The following is a 17,865-nucleotide window of genomic DNA, read 5'->3' on the forward strand; positions in this document are numbered from 1 at the left end:
GTCTCTGTTGCTGTGAGGCAGCAATGCTACCACTGTGCCACCGTAACACCCAGTAGACGCTTTTAAATTAATTTATTGAATCTGCAATAGCAAAAGATACAAGCGGAATTCCTATATTTCAACGGTCTGGCTAATCTTGAAATTAAGCCCTCAACGTGGTGTTTCGTGTGTGACCACACGTTTCTTGCATGCCCTGCGTTTCTATGTGGTTTACAGTAGATGTGAATTGTTTTATTCACCAGCTGTCCATAACTGTCTTGAATAAATTTGGAGTAATGATTGACCCTTGAGTTGATTATATTTCTGTGAGTAATCCCTATATTATGGAAAAAATTGAGTAGCATTTCTACAATCCTTTTAACTGTGATTAGCCCAGTAGTATGACATCTGGCCATCAAATACATCAATCCATTATTGTTAACAAATACTGATTCACACTTATTATTTTAACGTTCATTTATCTGTGATTTGCGTAGTGGTATGACATCAAGATATAAAATGATAAATCCATTTTTGTTAACAAATATTGACTCTCACCTTTTTTTGTTTTAACGTAGGGATGTTACACGATCAGTTAAGATTCTTGTAAAAGATTCCTCAAATGCAGGAATGGTTATTAAAGGAGCAGATATTAAGTTTGCCTGCGGTTTTCCCATTAGCTGACATGTGTAACAAGACTGGCAAAATTCAGCTTCATTATTGTGCAGTCCAGGTCAATAAATTTGTTTTTTGTATTTTAACTTGAGTTTTTCTTACAACCATGTGATGTCCATTTTTGAGTTTATGCGCTATACGCATCTCGTCCTTTCAATAACCGACTGTAACATGACTTGATGAACTGCTACCCATTTCACATCTGCCTGAATATGTCGTGGCCATCATTTTTAACCTAGCAACATCCAGAGATATACTCATACTCTCCTTTATTCAACGCTTTTTGATACAATTGCTTCAGTTTCTCCTCATTGTGTTGTTCCTCAGTTAATTTCCCTGAAGTAAAGCTGCACTTCTTGTCCTCAAATTATTCCTGTTTCCTCTCAACCATTTAATACAATGTGTTATTTCATAATTCTACTTCATTTATTCCTATCTGTATTCTCAGATTTCTCCTCGCTTTTTGACTTCGTTACCACCCAGCCAGGAAAACTCGCAAGTCATGCTTCCTATAATACCCAAGTTGCCAGCGTTTCCAGTGGCTTTTCAAACACAGTAGGCAGCATTCCTACCTGTTACCCAGCTGTATAGTTAGCAAGGAGAAATTATATTCCTGCAGCCAAGAATTCTTCCAGTATTCTTACCACAACATCTCCACTTTTGACTGGACACTTTAACCTCACTCTAAGCAACTGAGCACTTGTTTTTAACAAGAATTCGCTGCACTAGTTATTTTTTACTGACAATAACACTGATAATCATAAGGGCCAAATATTTCTTCATCTCTCAACATGAAAAATTGACATGATCCTGTATCCCTTTATAAAATAACCTTTTTACCTGCTGCTCCTGGCCTCTTAAGTAAACCTTATCTTCACCAGTATGGTTTAAGAAGATCTGGCACTTCCTCTTCAACTCCCCTCCAACAAGGTTCTGCATTCTGCTGCAGCTTTGTAGCCTCCACTGTGCTTTCCAAAAAAAAACTCCAACAGAATTCACTGGCTGTTCCTTTTTCCGACATCCTGCTTCCCATTGATTTTTTTAAACCCACCAACACTGCGATTTCATGTGGCCTATTTTATTGCAGAAATAATACAAGAAATTTTAAATTCTTATTCTCCTTCCGGGGTTTACTTTTTACTTTGTGATCAGTTATCCACATTATCTTCACTGAGACGCACTTTTTGCTATCACGTGAAGATTTCTCTTTTCCCCAATTTCTATCCATCATGGATGCAAATTGATGATGGAATCCAACCTTTAATTCATGACCAAATCATCATCCCAATCATTTCAGCCGTTAATCTTGCCGTTTTAACTTTGTGCTCTTCCACATGATTTCTCACTACTTCCGGAAGTGAATTGTTTAATTCTTCCAAAATAATCGCCTCTCTGAGAAAATCATACTTTTGCTCTTTTGAATGCGCTTATCCACCTATCAAATTAAATTGTTTGATCAATTCAATCTTAATAGAAATTGACCGCTCTCAGTCCGTAGATTGCTGAACCATTGTCTGTACCTCCTCTAATAGTGATGGAAGTACCTCACGAACTCTACCCACCAGGCATGTCTGAATCCACAAAAACACATGATCATTTGACACTTCATTTGTTTCATTATCTTCTCAAATGAGATGAGAGCGTTTTCTATCCGTTCTCATCAACCTTGGACAATCTTTAGATGTTTTGAAACCGATCACCATCGGGCGTTTTGCTATGATGCTTTCCCTCACAAAGCCTCAATTCTATCTTTACCTCCATTCTTTTAAGCCGACCTTCTTCTCCAAGTGCCAATTTAGGGAATTCAAACTCTTTCTTTCTCCCTTTCGTTCCTCTTTCTCACTTGTTTTTTATTCCTTCTGCCTCATTTTCTTTTTGTTCTGCTCAAACGGTTCTATGCTTTTCTTTTTGTTCTGCTAGGGCCGTCCGTTCTTTTTGTTTTTTCCTCCAATTTTAGTTGTGATGCAAATTATTTAATTTATTTTACTATTGCCTTTCCTTTTGCGTCGAACTCAAGCTGTTACATTTTCAATTGGATTTTGACATTTCCAAAAATCCTGATGGTGTATCCAGAAAATTCAAATGCCCAGCATTAACTTTCCTTTTCTCACAGCTGAAGGCAACTCCGTCTCCAACCTATCTCCCAATTCTATCAGCTTTGTAAAAGTTTCTGAATGCTTGCTGAAACAAACCAATCCCAAACAAATCCTGAACTGGGGCAACTGACCACTTCCCCGCCATTGATTAGAGTAGCCATTTTCAGGCATATGAGCATCTCTGCCTTTGCGACACTTCTTGTAAAAAGACAAGGATAGAATAACCTTGTTAAAAGGGGAGCAACGTCACAATTTGCACTATTTGTATGGAGAGATGCACCAAATGCATCCCTCAAATTAACTTCGCTTGAATTAGTTGTTGGGCGTGTGATGAAAAATGTCACTGACATGAATGAAGGAGAAATTGGTAACTCACGTTTTTGGATTTTGATTCATGCTTTTTGGAAAGATTAAATAAAGCAGGTGAGTTGGCTTGGCAACATTTTAAAAAATGACAGGATGCGATGAAACAGAAAACAGAGAAGAAGTAAAAATTCGCAGTTGTGCTAATGGAAATAAAGTGTTGGTATTAATTCCACAAATACGTCAATCTTTAAAAACAAGGTTTACTGGCACTCTTTATTGCGAATATGGTTAGAATAATAGTGGGTCGAAAATAATGTCTCGTTCCCTTTAGGGGAGGAAGTGCTCTTCTGAGCTTAAGGTGCAGCAAACTTTGGCAGCATAGGGAGCAGATGTGCGAGAGGCTTTTCCAAAATGGATGCATGGAACAATTGGCTATAAATGGATGCATGAGTTTTGGTTGTTGTTTTGACAACAGTTCAAATCTGTCCAATTGATTTAAATCAAACTCTCAGACCTTCAAAGACATTCGTATGTAAAATCTGATGATGCAGGAACTGACTGAAAACCGTCCTCCGAAACGAATTCAGCTGTTATCCAGGATGTATAAAAGGTATTTTTGAAAATCAGAGAAGAACAACTGCGACCGAAAGAGAACCAACAGCCCTGAACAGTTCAGAAAGAATTTTCAGAAAGCACGCTCCATTTAACATACCTAGGAGTTTCATACAAAGATACTAGATCCAGGCAGGAACAGGAGAATCAGATGAACTGAAGGAAGCAGCAGATTTGGAAAATGGAAAAGAAGACAGAATAAGGGACTCATTGGACTTTGAGAGTCTGCGTTAATTTAACGTTTGTAAATTGCTTTATCTGAGTAAGGATGAGATAGCAATTGGTTAATAGAAAAGCGTTGGCTAACTATTCTTTTTAAACAGTGGAAAGAAGGAGTTTTCTTTCAATCTCTAGCATCGTTAACAGATTCCAAGATGGGCCGGGCTTCTCCACGCGTGTTAATCAGTGAAGTGGGGGTTCGAACTCGGAACGAGATGAGAGGAGTTGAATTATTTAATAAGAACGTCAGATAGACAGAAAACGCACAGATGTGTCATGTGAATATGCTCATAAATTGTTTTGCCAATGGAGGAAAGTAAAAGGTGAATATAATACTTTTTCAAAAAGAGACAAACCTTATTTGGATAATTCTAAATCGGACAGTTCTCAAATTGAATGAGACAATGAGGAAGTTCTCAAAGTTGTGAAATTACTAACTCAAAATTACTGACTCACCTTCCAAAGGGAAAGCGAAACGACCAGAAACAGTAGTTGCAATCAGATGGACAGACATATAGGTATAAGCGCGTAAAAAATCTAATTATTCATGTTGTGGATATGCGAAATATAGTTCCACTTAAGCAACGTTCTTATGAATTCAACCTTCGACAATTGACACAGGTTCGAAAAGAGATTGAATGAGTACTCAAAACCCCAACAATCGAACTGCGTTACAACACCTGGAGCTCACCCTTAACAATAATGCGATAAAAATAACATCCTATGATTAGATATGGACTTTTGCAGATTCAGTCTATCGCAAAGTCTATTTTAGATTCCGAGAAACAGATGTATCCTAAAGTATGGAGACAGACCCATCGGCACAAACAGGTCCATGCCAAACAAAATGTCCTCCAATGCTTACTCATTTTTCTTGCGCTTGCCCAATATTCTTCTGAACCATTCCTAACCATGTATTTGTCCAAATGTCGTTTAAATGTCGTTAATGTTTCCACCTCAAACATTTTGTCTGGCAGCTAATTCCATATGCGCACTACCGTCTGTATAAAAATGTCTTTTGTTTTATTTTCCCTCTAACCTTAAACTGATGACGTCTAGTCATTGATTCTCCAATCCAGGAGAAGAAAAAGACTGTGTGCATTCAACCTAGCCATACCTCTGATGGTGATATAGACGTCTATAAGTTATCCTCCTCTCTCTCCTATGCTGTAAAGATGAAGTCATACCTCCATACAACCTCTTCCTATAAGTCAGACATTGAGACATGGCTGCATCCTTTTAAATGTCTCTGCACTCGTTCCCGTTTAAGAATATTTCCTCCTATAGCAAGTACTACAAGTTTGGCCTCACCACCATCCTGTAGAACTGAAAAAATAACTTTGCAATTTCTGCACTCGATGACATGACTGATGAAGGCTAGTTTGCCAAGGCCTCCTTCACTGCCATGTCTACCTGTGACTCCACTTTCAGAGGACGACGCATCTGAAGTCCAGGGCCCATCAGCTCCCCTACATTCCGTATGTCCCTCCCATTCACCACGAATTTCCTACCTTAATTTGACTTTCCGAAATGCAAGACCTCCTATTTATCGATACTAAACTCCATTTGTCATTTCTTGGTCCACTTCGCCAGTTGATCAAGGCCCTGCTTAAATTACACACTGTTCACGATGCCATCTATTTTTGTGCCAGATGCATCCTTCCTGATCATGCTTCCGATATTCTCATCGAAATTATTGAAGTCGATAACAAGCAGCAATGTGCCCAGCACCGACCCGAGTTGCACCCCACTAGTTGAAAGCCTCCAGTCTGACAAACATTCTTCAGTATTACGCACTGCTTCCTACCAATAAACCAATTGTGTATACAATTTGTCAACACCCTCGGATGCCATGCAATCTTAGCTTCCGGAGCAGCATAACATGTGGAACCCTACCAAAGGCCTTACTGAAATTCATATAGTCTACATTTACTGCCCTTCCTTCATCAAGCTTCCTGGTCACTTCATCGAAGAACTCTGACGAGATTTTGATGCATTATTACAGATATGAAAGACTGTATTGACAAGTTGGGACAAGTAAGTTATATTTCTGATTGGGCTTACTCTGAAGATACAGGCATAATGATGTGGTGTATATCAATGACGTGGTGAATTTCAGTCAGACATGGAAGGAATGCTTGCTACATCTTTGCAATTTTTGATTGACATCGGGACGGAGGCTTTGTGGCCAACTTGCGTCGAGTAAACTAATAAAAGCCCAAACCACATTCAGGAGCCAAATCACTGGACCTGAACAGATAGTCACAAAGGATGTGAAAGCAAAGACTATGAAGCAGACAGCAGCAGTCCACTTCTTGGAATTGGGTCATCTTACCGAAATTTCTACTTAACATTATCTCTGTGGTTTATCCACTAACTGACTTATTTAAGAATTACAGAAAATATCAGTGGACAATGGTCTGTCATTTGACAACCTGGTAACTATGTTATTCATTAGCCCAGTGTTAGCCACCATTCGTTACGCCAGTCTGCTCAAAGTGGCTTTCAATATGTGTGATGTGGGTGTCTGTACTGCACTCTTCTAAAAAGAAAACAAGAAGATAGAAAAACTTAGTGGCAAGTTTCCCAGAAAATTGGTTACGCATCAACAGAAGTATTCCAAGAGTGGGAATGAAACCTCAAGATTTGTGATGGCGGTATGTTATTTTAACGATTATATCGACAGTATTGCATCTGAGACTATTGTATATACTGAGTAAAACGCATTGCAGTTTTTTTTGGAGATTTTAACGAAATAAACAATCCACGCTGCTTAAGGGACTGTATTGTTGAATGCATTCAATATGTACGTTACACAGGTGGCAAGTTGAAAAAATGTCATTGTTGACTTGTTGTCGCGATTTTTATGAAGATCTTTGATGAAAGTGGCACACTGGTTGGCACTATAGTCTCAATTCCAGCTTTGGGAAACTGCCTGTTTGGAGTTTGCACATTCTCCTTATGTCGACCATGGTTTTCTCCCGGTGAACTGATTTCCTCTCACACTTCAAAGATATTCTGGTGAAGTAGATCGAAAATGTTATTTTGACCTATATTGGACAGGTTAGGTTAGATTAGGTAATGCAAGTTTTCAGGAATTAAGTGGGTCTGGATGAGATACTCTTCAGATCGTTGGTGTAGACTCGATGGGCTGAATGAACTGCTTCTACACTATAGTGATTCTAAGATGTCAGTTGAAGGCACCATCTGCACATAAGCCATGGCATCGATTAGATTTTGGCAAACTTCATTCTCTTGTATCATCACAAATTTGAGTTGCAGCAGTTAGAGATATTGTAACTACTTGTCTTGTGAAATTAATCAAACTATTTATCTGTTGTATAGTACAATAGATAGTGGCAAAGAAAAATCTCTTCAACCATTTAACTGAACATTTAATTTTAAAGAAGGCAGCCACATTCCAATGTGTAGCAGAACAGCAATGAGGTCGACACTCTCTAATTTTGATCTCGTTGCTGAGTTGTCATTCTTGAGTGAGAAAGAAATACTCAAATGACTGATGGGACGAACGGTCTTGAGTGAGGAGATAATTGTTGATGGAATGTGTATTGGATTTTCCTTTTATTGATACTTGACCAATATGAGTAGAATTGTTTATTTACTGAAAATTTAAAATTCAATCTCGGATGTGAATATATTTTATCGCAATACTGTCTACACCCAATGTCGTAATCTGTTTGCTCATTATATTTTTGGAAAACAGAATCGAATGATGTTGTTATCTCATCAATCCCGTGGAGATTTCACAGGGCATATAGTAGAGGCTGTTAACAAGTATAGTTTACAACAGAGTGAGATTGTTGGCAGCGTGAAGTAATAGCTAATTAGTACTAATAATGATTGATACATTTCTCAATATTGATAAAATATTCTATATAATCCTTGCCATCATTGGTGTTCCTGGTAAGTGCTAACTATTTATGTTGTTGAAAAGTGTGTACCGCACCACAATAGGTTGCTTGGCAGACACAGGCTCTCTGAAGTGTAATATTTCATTTGTCAAAAATTATGTGATTTTAGATCAGCTGTTAGCAGGAAGAGTTCATCAAAGTTCGAGTACGCTCTCACTGGCTGTAGGTTACTGACCAGAGAGCCATTCTGGAATTTGCTGATAAGTGGAAATCTAAGTAGAGTTTAACGGTATGGCATAAGCTAGAGCGCAGGCCATTATAAACGTGGTGATATTCTGAACTAATCGACCATGTCAGCATGATTTCATACTTGGTGGAGAAATTTTACATGAAATTATCTCAATCGCTACCCTGACTACTGAAGTAATCCTGATATATTGAGAGGAGAAACCTTCATTGTAGAATTCTACTGAGCATGGTCAGTGCAGCAGAAAACTCCAGTGAGAATATATTTCTTGGAAGGTCTATCACTGTGAAATTTTACTGAGTACATCTCGTGAAATGCAAATAATTAATTTGACCTAATTGTACTTTTTGCGTGACTTTTTTCTCTTTCGTCCATGCGTTTGTCTTGGACTTTTAACAATGTAAATGAAATTGTAAAAGGGGAAAGTATTGCTCTGTTTGGTAGTTCTTTTTTCAAAGAATGTGCAAACTGAAATATCTTTATATTTTTCTGTTTTCTGTCGAATTGATTAACTGTAACAGAAAAACAAATCACAGTATCCAATTAAAGGATCTAAAGTCGCTATAACTTCAACTGTAAAGCTATCCCCGCGTTAGAGAGAAAGAACGAGCGATGGTTTAACGACAGCTGTAACGCCAGATACATTGTGTCAGACCTGCATCAATTTGGCCTGATGGTAGCATTCTGGTATTGACAAAGCCCATCGTATTCTTACTACGTAGCAGCAATGTGAGACAACTAGTTTCATTACTTATTAAAATGTTTTGAGATACCTTACAATTTTAGTCAAACTTTGGACAGATTGAACACGTTTGCGGGTCAAGAAAAATTGTCTGAAATCTCACTGATATATGATGACACACATCGTCTGATCCTACAGGATGTTTTCGATGCATCATAACTCAGCATCACATTTGCTGAGTGCACATATGTCTCGAGCCTTAATTATAGGCTTGATGATAAGGTCAATCGTATACTGCATGGCACAACTGCGTTTGAAAGCTATATAAAATTCCATTGGGAGTTTTAAGTATCCTAAAATTATTGAGAATTTGTGAACCTTTATTTTAAAATATACAACTATTCCATGGAAGCAACTTTGGTGATCAATCCAAAGAGATTTTCTGCTGATCAATTATCTGACATATGACTACCATGGCCAGTTCATGACTATCCATGTAAGCTCATATCCCTAAGTTGGGCAGATGTTAAAGAAAAGTATCTTCATTCACTTGGTCAGGTGAAGCAACGGACTGAAATTATCTAGAATGTGTGAAGATTTACACTCCTAATCAGCTTACCTTTGAAAGTGCTTGAATGAATGCGCTCTAGTATGCACTGCTGATGAATTATGTGTACAATCATGGACATGCTTTATGCAGAAAGGCAGAATACAAAAATGCAACGTTTCCAAAACTAGAAAATTCTTGACAGTTATTCTTTATATATTTAATTACACCAACATCTTTACCAATCAGTCCAGTTTAAAATTTGAACAATGCGTTATTTCACAGTCTTTACTGACTGCTGAGTTCTCAATGACAATGTCTCTACCATCAATGTCGACTTGTAACACATCAGCCCTTTATTTTCATATATTGCACACGCTGTTTCTTTTTGATTTGATATTTCTTACGAAGTATTATGATGAGTGAAAACGAAAAGTTTCTGAAACGCATCTGCTTGTTTTCTCTTGGCAATAACTACGGAAGGAGTGACATTATCTCCAAGAAAATCTAAAACAATTTCATGCATTTAGAAAGCTGCTACATATCAATTTTTGCGAAGGGATAGTTTTGCTGTCGCATTGATTATCACCTCAAGTCAACAGTGAGAATTTATTGGTCAGGAATTTTTACTTCTATTATGGCCACAATGCAGTGCGAATGTGTGGCTGTGGGTACTTCATTGCAGAATTTTACGACTGGATTTTTAATTAAATAGCAGCTTGTAACAATATTTCACGTTTTTTTTTAATGGATGTTCCCCTGTCTCACTCTGTCCTCAGCAGTGTGAAGTATGACCCAGGGAATTAAAAAAACATATCACGAGAATTGTGTTCAATAAATGTAAGTATATAGAAAGCTGAAAATTAATTATTTGTAACACAAAAATCAGTATGAACATAGCAAATAATTAAATTAGCAAAATTTCACTAATGGCATCAATTCTCAATTTTGAGCCAGCGTTAACTTATTCGAATGTTTTCCGTTATTTTGTGGCATTCTTTATCTGACTGAGTTTACTACAAAATCGGAGCTGCCAACAATTTGGAAATGAATACAATTTCTTGTCCCCGGTGTGTTCACTGAAAACCTTTTTAAAAGGCATTGAGTTATCACTAATCCTTGCAGAAAAAAACAATTCACACGTTCCAACAATCATTCTATAAATCATTTTGAAATTGCTGCTACACTTTACTGTTATTCTTCCTTTTAATATGCAGAAAAGTCCATGCCCATTCTGCCACATTTGCTCTGACGTCTGTGGTTCGAGTAAGGCTTGCTAAGAATGTAGGATCCTTTACAAATAATTGACACAATCACAGGATTTTGCAACAATTTTACTTAGCTAGTCTTCAGTTTCTAATAACTATTACAATGTCTGCATACATTTGAACAAGTTTGATCATGATTCTGAAGTACATGCTCTATATGTATTATTCATTTTGTAGTTCTCGCCTTTCATTTTTAATATATGCTTCAATTAATTATTTTCCAATCAATCATGTTATTGAGCGAGTGAACAATCATATCAACTTGTGTTGCCTTCTGCGTTAAATACAAGAATAACGTTCTCTGTATTTTAGTCGTTTAACTGATGTTCTGTTTGTTCCAAATGAGCAGATTATCTTTCCTGATGTTTCCTGTCGATTTTCTGTTTGTGGAGACACTGCTGCCAATGCAAAGTTTTCATTTTTGTTTGATAGTTAAACTGAAACGGATCGCAAAAGTGCTCACGTCTTTATTTTTCCTGTTTATCTACTGTGTTCTGCCCCATACCCCTAACCACAAATCTCGTTTTTTCAGAATCTGAGGTCTAATACATTGCATATTTTTTGCCCTGATCCTACTAAGATGACCAGCTGTTCACAAATAGTTTAACTAATGCAAAGTGTTGGATTTTCCTTCACATTGCTTAACGTGATGTATGACCATTCGCATGCTATTGCTGATGTTCTTGCTTTAACTTCAGCCTCATGACTAGAACTATCATTACCTTATCTACTAAAACATTGGCCACATCCAGGTAGAATGTGCACTAATCATGTATTCTTCTCCGCTCTCCCAATGCTTCATTGGCATTGGCACTGAGGCCCATTCTTTAGTCACGACAAGCATCTGCAACCCCCGTGCGAACTGTAAGACCTGTCCTCAAAACGTACTCCATCTATTTTCCACGAGGTAAAATATGTCATCTAATTGAAAAGATAATTCCATGGATGTACTCTTGGTTAGTAACTACAACCTGTCCTTATAAAAGAATACTCGGAGGTATGGGAAACGACAATGATTAGACTGGATGAACACTTTGCTGAATCACTCAGTTCAGATTGCAAGATTGACTTTGAGTGCCCCTCAATTGTCACTTTATTTGCGCACAATTTCAACATTTTTCTCATTGTCTCCTAAACCCTTCCAATTAAGAGTCATTATGATGATAATTTTATGATTTGTAAAAATGACCATCTCCTAACTGATTATATAATGAGGACTTTAATGTTCTTGGACAGTCAGCATAATCGAAATGGCGACACTGGAGTGACTTTGGATTGTGAACTAGTCCTTCTGATCGGAGATTTGGTGTGGCATCGATTTCAGGTTTGCCCACACCGCTCGAATTCATCCCTGTTCCACCCTACCTTAACGGTTAAGAGAAGTATTCGTCTCCTTTTCATTTCTTTCATTCCGATCTGGCATTCTGCTCTAGAGCATTCCATTTCGATCAGATTTCGTGCACACAGAAAGAAATGCCTCTTATATTTCAGCTAATTCCAAGTCAGGGAGAAGAAAGAGAGCCATAGAGCTGTTCAACATGGAAACATGCCTTTCGGTTAACTTTGTTCTTGCCGCCCAGATACCCTAAATTAATCTCGTCCCATTTTCTAGTCTTTGGCCCATATCCCTCTAAACCATTTCTATTCATGTACCCATTAGATGCCTTTTAAATGTTGTAATTGCACCAGACTCCACTACTTCTTCTGGCAGCTCATTCTATACAAGCACAACCTTCTGCGTGCAACGCCACTTGGGTGCTTTTTAAGTTTTAGCCCTCTCGCATTACAACTATGCTCTCTAGTTTTGGACTCCCACAGAACGGGAAAAGAACTTAGCTATTCATGACATCTATGCCCCTCATGATTTTATAAACCTCTATGATGTCACCCCTCAGCCTGAAACACTCCAAGGAAAATCGACGCCATCTTTTCAGTCTCACCCTATACTTGAAACCCGCCAACCCTGGCAACATTCTTATAAACGTTTTCTGAACCCTTTACATTTCAAAACATCCTCCCTATCGCAGGGAGACCAGAACTGAATGAACAATATAAAAGTGTTTGAACCCATGTTCTGTACAAATGCGACATGCACTCTCGATTACTATACTCAATCTACTGGCCAAAAAAGGTAAGCATACAAATTAGGTATGGTTTGGTGTGATTAAATTAATTACTGTTAAATATGCTGAAATACATTGAGATGCAATGTGTGCTATTCTGGCTGATCATTCCATGTGTAGATATATTAGGCTAATAAAGTAAAAGAGAGAATATTTTGTTACAGCTAAAGAAAAGCTGCAGCGAGAGGTCAACTTTCATATTTGAAAGTCTGTTCAAAAGTCTGATACGGTGTACAAGAAGCTGCTTTTGAATCCGTGGGTATTTGTTTCCAAACTTTTGTAACTTCTTCCCGAAAGAAGAGGATAGACGCAGACATAAGGGGTGCGTGAGTGGTCAGTGGTTATATTGGCTGTTTTCCCGAAGCAGCCATACGTATAGACTGAATTTGTGGGTGGAAGACTGATTTACATTATGGACTGGGCTGTGCTCAGAACTCGTTGTCATTTTCACGATCTTACAGACAACAATTGCCATACTAAGCTGTGATGCAGCTAGATAGAATGCTTTCTCTGGTGCATCTATACAAAAAGGGTAAGACTTATCGTGCACATGTTAATATTCTTTTGGCTTCTAAGGAAATAGATGCATCTGTGTGTCTGATTTTCTTAATCGTAAAATCGACGAGAATGGACCAGGACAGATTGTTATTGATCGTTACTCATAGGAATCCCTGGACCATCTCGATCTCAACATCAATATTTCAAAAAGGGGTGCGTCCTGGAGACGACTATCAGCTCCTTCATTGATGGAGAGTTTGCTGTCCTCACACCATGTCACTGAGGAGTCGATCTCTTTCATTAAGTCAATCTCAACATTATTTGAGAGCCGATTTACGAAAATGGTCCTGTCAGCAAAATTGTAAATAAAGTCAGAGTGCCAGTTGGCCACACAATTTTGAATGTATGTAGAACTGTAGTAAGAGGATGATTATTGGGCGTCGGTGTTGAGGAGTGTCTGATGCACAGGTAATTTAGAATTTCCAAGTTCTGGCTTTCAGTTGAAGATCTCATCCAATCCCAGGGAGATTGTGCTGTCTCGAAGGGTTTTTGAACACGTGATGATTTATTTAACATGAGGCATTGCAGATCCGAGAATTTGGATCGGATATAGAGACATAACTAACTCAGATAAGTGTCCAAACTTGTGGGGAAGGAAATTCTGCGAGGATCCTAATGGATAAGTTTCTGATTCTGGTCTGAATCTGTTCCTTTGATGACTAATTCTTAAACGGTACCAAACTAGCCGAGGCTCGGGTCCATGGTTCTTGAGCATGCCATTGGCACATTGAGAGGTCATGCTGCACAGACTGACAATGTTGATGTATGATTGAAATTTTAAGTGAGTTTCCAGAAAATCCTCACTCTATGTAATCTTTCCAAATTTTTAAAGTGGAGCTATTGGCTGCTTTATTTTGTTCATCACCATGTTCTACTTTATTCATTTTCCTTATATTCATAGAATCGCTACAGTGTTGAAACAAGTCCACACCGACCCTCCGAAGAGCAACCTACCTAGACCCATACACCTTCCCTATAATTCTACACGTTCATGAACCATTGTACATAACGTACACATCCCTGAACACGATAGGGAATTGTATATGGCCGGTTCATCTAAGCTGCACACTTTTGGGATTATGTTGTAAGGAGATGTAAACAAAACAAAAAGGATAAAGAGCACTGTAGTTGTGATTGCAGAAATAGGATATAGAACATAGAACAGTACAGGTCCTTCAAACCAAGATGTTGTGCCGAGCCTTTAACAAAATCTAATATGATCCTATCCTACACATCACTCACATTGCTGTCATCAACATAGTTGTCCTGCAGTGGTTTAAATGCTCGTAAAGACACTGAGTCTTCTACCACCGCAGGCATGCAGTCGATGCACACACCGCCCTCTGCATAAAGAATCTACCTCTCACATCTCCTTCATTCCATCCTCCAAGAACCCCAAAATTATGATCCTTCGTGGTACCCATTTCTTCCCTGCGGAAAAGTCTCTGGATATCTACTATGCCTCTCATTACCTTGTACACCTCTATCAGGTCACCTCCCTTCCTTCTTCTCTCCTGTGTGAAAAGCCACAGCTCACTCAAACTCTCTTTACAAGACGAGCCCTCCAATCCAGACAACATCCTCGTAAATCTACTTGGCATTCTCTCAAAAGCATCTACATTCATCCTATGATGAGGCGACCTGAGTCTCATTGAGTTTTATTGAGCTGCAGCAAAACCTCTTGGCTCTTAAACTCAATGCCCCTGTGGATGAATGGCAAAGCACCGTAAACATTAGACATTAGACAATAGATGCAGAGTAGGCCATTCTGCCTTTCGAGCCTGCACCACCATTCAATATGATCATGGCTGATCACCCTTAATCAGTATCCTGTTCCTGTCTTATCTCCATAATCCTTGATTTCACTATCCTTGACAGCTCTATCCAACTCTTTCTTCAATTAATCCAGAGACTGTGCGTCCACTGCCCTCTGGAGCAGAGCTTTCCACACAGCCACCACTCTCTGGGTGAAGACGTTTCTCCTCATCTCCGTCCTAAATGGGCTACCCTGTATTTTTAAGCTGTGTCCTCTGGTTCGGCACTCACCCATCAGTGGAAACATGTTTCCTGCATCCAGAGAGTCCAATCCTTTAATAATCTTACACGTCTCAATCAGATCCCCTCTCAGTCTTCTAAACTCAAGGGTATACAAGCCCAGTCGCTCCAGTCTTTCAGCGCAAGGTAGTCCCGCCATTCCAGGAATTGAACTCGTGAACCTACGCTGCACTCCTCAGTAGCCAGAATGTCTTTCCTCAAATTTGGAGAACAGAACTGCGCACAATACTCTAGGTGTAGTCTCACCAAGGCCCTGTACAGCTGCAAAAGAACCTCTTTGCTTCTATACTTAATGCCTCGTGTAATGAAGGCAAGCATGCTGTTAGCCTTCTTCACTACCTGCTGTACCTGCATGCTTACCTTCATTGACTGGTGTACAAGAACAGCCAGATCTCTTTGTACTGTCCCTTTACCTAAATTGATTACATTTAGGGAGTAATCTACCTTCCTGTTCTTACCACCGAAGTGGATAACCATACATTTGCCAACATTAAACTGCATCTTCCATGCATCTGACCACTCACCTAATCTATCCAGGTTACCCTGTAATCTCCTAACGTCGTCCTCACATTTCACCCTGCCACCCAGATTAGTATCAACAGCAAATTTGCTAATGTTATTACTAATACCATCTGTACGCCTGGTTCGTGTGCATTTGTTTAATTAATATAGCTAAATCTCATTTCCTTCACAGGGGCTTGAAGGATGCACGAGAATGGAACATATTTCTGGAAAGCTTAGCACTTTTCAAACTGGACAGGGCTGTTATGATTTGCCTGGTTTCCCATTTGTTTTGAAGCTTTCACTCAATGTGTAAACAATTATGTACATTTTCGACAGGAAGATCCAGATGTGAGGAGGACCTGACCAAATGTGGGACTTCTTTTTATTCAGAGGTAGTGAGAATCAATGCTCATGACCTAAATCATTCATCCCAGCACTAACTGTATGCTTTGCGCATTCTAATGTGGCAGCCATTGATATTAGGTACAAACCAACAAATGTGATTAAATCAGAGACTCGACTATTTAATGTGTTTAAATTGCCAAAATACCGCCTGTAAATAGCCATCTAGGTGATGTTTTTCCCAGTTCAATAAACAGAGAACCGTTTGGAGCTTTGCTTGAAGGCAGGTACGGTGGCTCAATGGTTAGCATTGCTACTTCACAGAGCCAGGAATCCGAGTTTCATTTCAGCCTCGGGCGACTGTCTATGTGGGGTTTGTGCATGCTTCCCTTCTCTGGTTGTGTTTGTCCCGTGCTCCACATTCCACCCACAATTCAAAGACATGCAGGTTAGATGAATTGACCATGCCAATTTGCCCAAAGTGTTCAGAGATCTGCGGTTTAGTTGCATTAGTTGGGCAACAATGTGGAGAAATAGATTAGGGGATTGGATCCCGGTGGTTTCCTGTTTCGTGTGGATTCGTTCGACCAAGTGGCTTGTTTCCACAATGTAGGATAATATTAACCAGTGATGGAATCTGGAAACTTTCATTTCTAACCCAAATCTGTTCCATCAGATTAAGTGCTAACTTCAAATTCGTACTGGCTTATTGAGACACAGATTCGTTGATCAATAATTCTCAGTCTCTTTTCCCTTCACTGCCTTGCAGTTAATTTAGTGTCAATGTTCATCCTCTCTCGTGGAAAGTGTGGCCTCTCCAACTGCACCACTCGTTACCTGGTGGCAATGGCAATAGCAGATCTACTGGTCATTATCACAGAGGTCATACTGAACCAGATCAACGCTCATTATTTCCCTGTGTGTTTTTTGGACATCACACCAATCTGTAGTCTTCGCAAGGTCCTGCAAGGTGGAGCCATAGACTGTTCTGTGTGGTTTACAATCATTTTCTCTTTTGACAGATTTGTGGCTATTTGTTGCCAGACGTTGAAAACAAAATATTGCACTGAAAAAGCTGCAGCTGTGGTTCTTGCAACAACAAGCATCGTGCTGCTTTTAAAAAACATTCCATTCTATTTCACTCAGGAACCCGGAGAGATAGTCAACAATGTACCTTGGGGATGCATCGACAAGGAAACATTCTACACCGAAGTTGGCTGGATGGGATTTGCCTGGTTTGATAGGATTATGACACCATTGGTTCCATTTGCTTTAATTCTGCTGTTCAATGCTCTAACTATCAGGCACATTATAACTGTCAGTCAGGTTCGTAAGGAACTGAGATGTCAGAGCAAGGGACAGAATGACAGTGATTCAGAGATGGAGAGTAGAAGAAAGTCTATGATTTTACTCTTTAGCATATCTGGCAGCTTCATACTTCTGTGGTTGGTGAACGTTATTGAATTCTTTTATTACCAAGTTTTAGGAATTGATCGCCACTATTACTATGATTCTGAATATATGTTTCAACAAGCTGGAATTATGTTGAGAAATTTAAGTTGCTGTACAAACACCTTCATTTATGCGGCAACTCAGTCCAAATTCAGAGCGAAGTTCACCAATGCAGTGAAATATTTGATGACATAAAGTACTCTTCATTTATTTGAAAAAAAATCAATGGGGAGCAGTCAGTTGTGAATTTCTAAGTTTTCCATATATCAGTAACTCAACCTCCCAACACAGATTTGGCAAAGACAGGTGAATCATCTGAAACTGTGTG

General features: G+C 38.9%; 1 pseudogene; it reads left to right on the plus strand.

Moving 5' to 3' along the window:
* Positions 1-7,744: 7,744 nt before the first annotated feature.
* Positions 7,745-17,783, plus strand: LOC148143477 (putative G protein-coupled receptor 139; annotated as a pseudogene).
* The last annotated feature ends 82 nt before the right edge of the window (positions 17,784-17,865 follow it).

Source organism: Chiloscyllium plagiosum, unplaced genomic scaffold (assembly GCF_037043375.1).
Source record: "Chiloscyllium plagiosum isolate Xiang-an unplaced genomic scaffold, Cpla_swu_hap1 HiC_scaffold_27, whole genome shotgun sequence".
NCBI lineage: Eukaryota > Metazoa > Chordata > Chondrichthyes > Orectolobiformes > Hemiscylliidae > Chiloscyllium > Chiloscyllium plagiosum.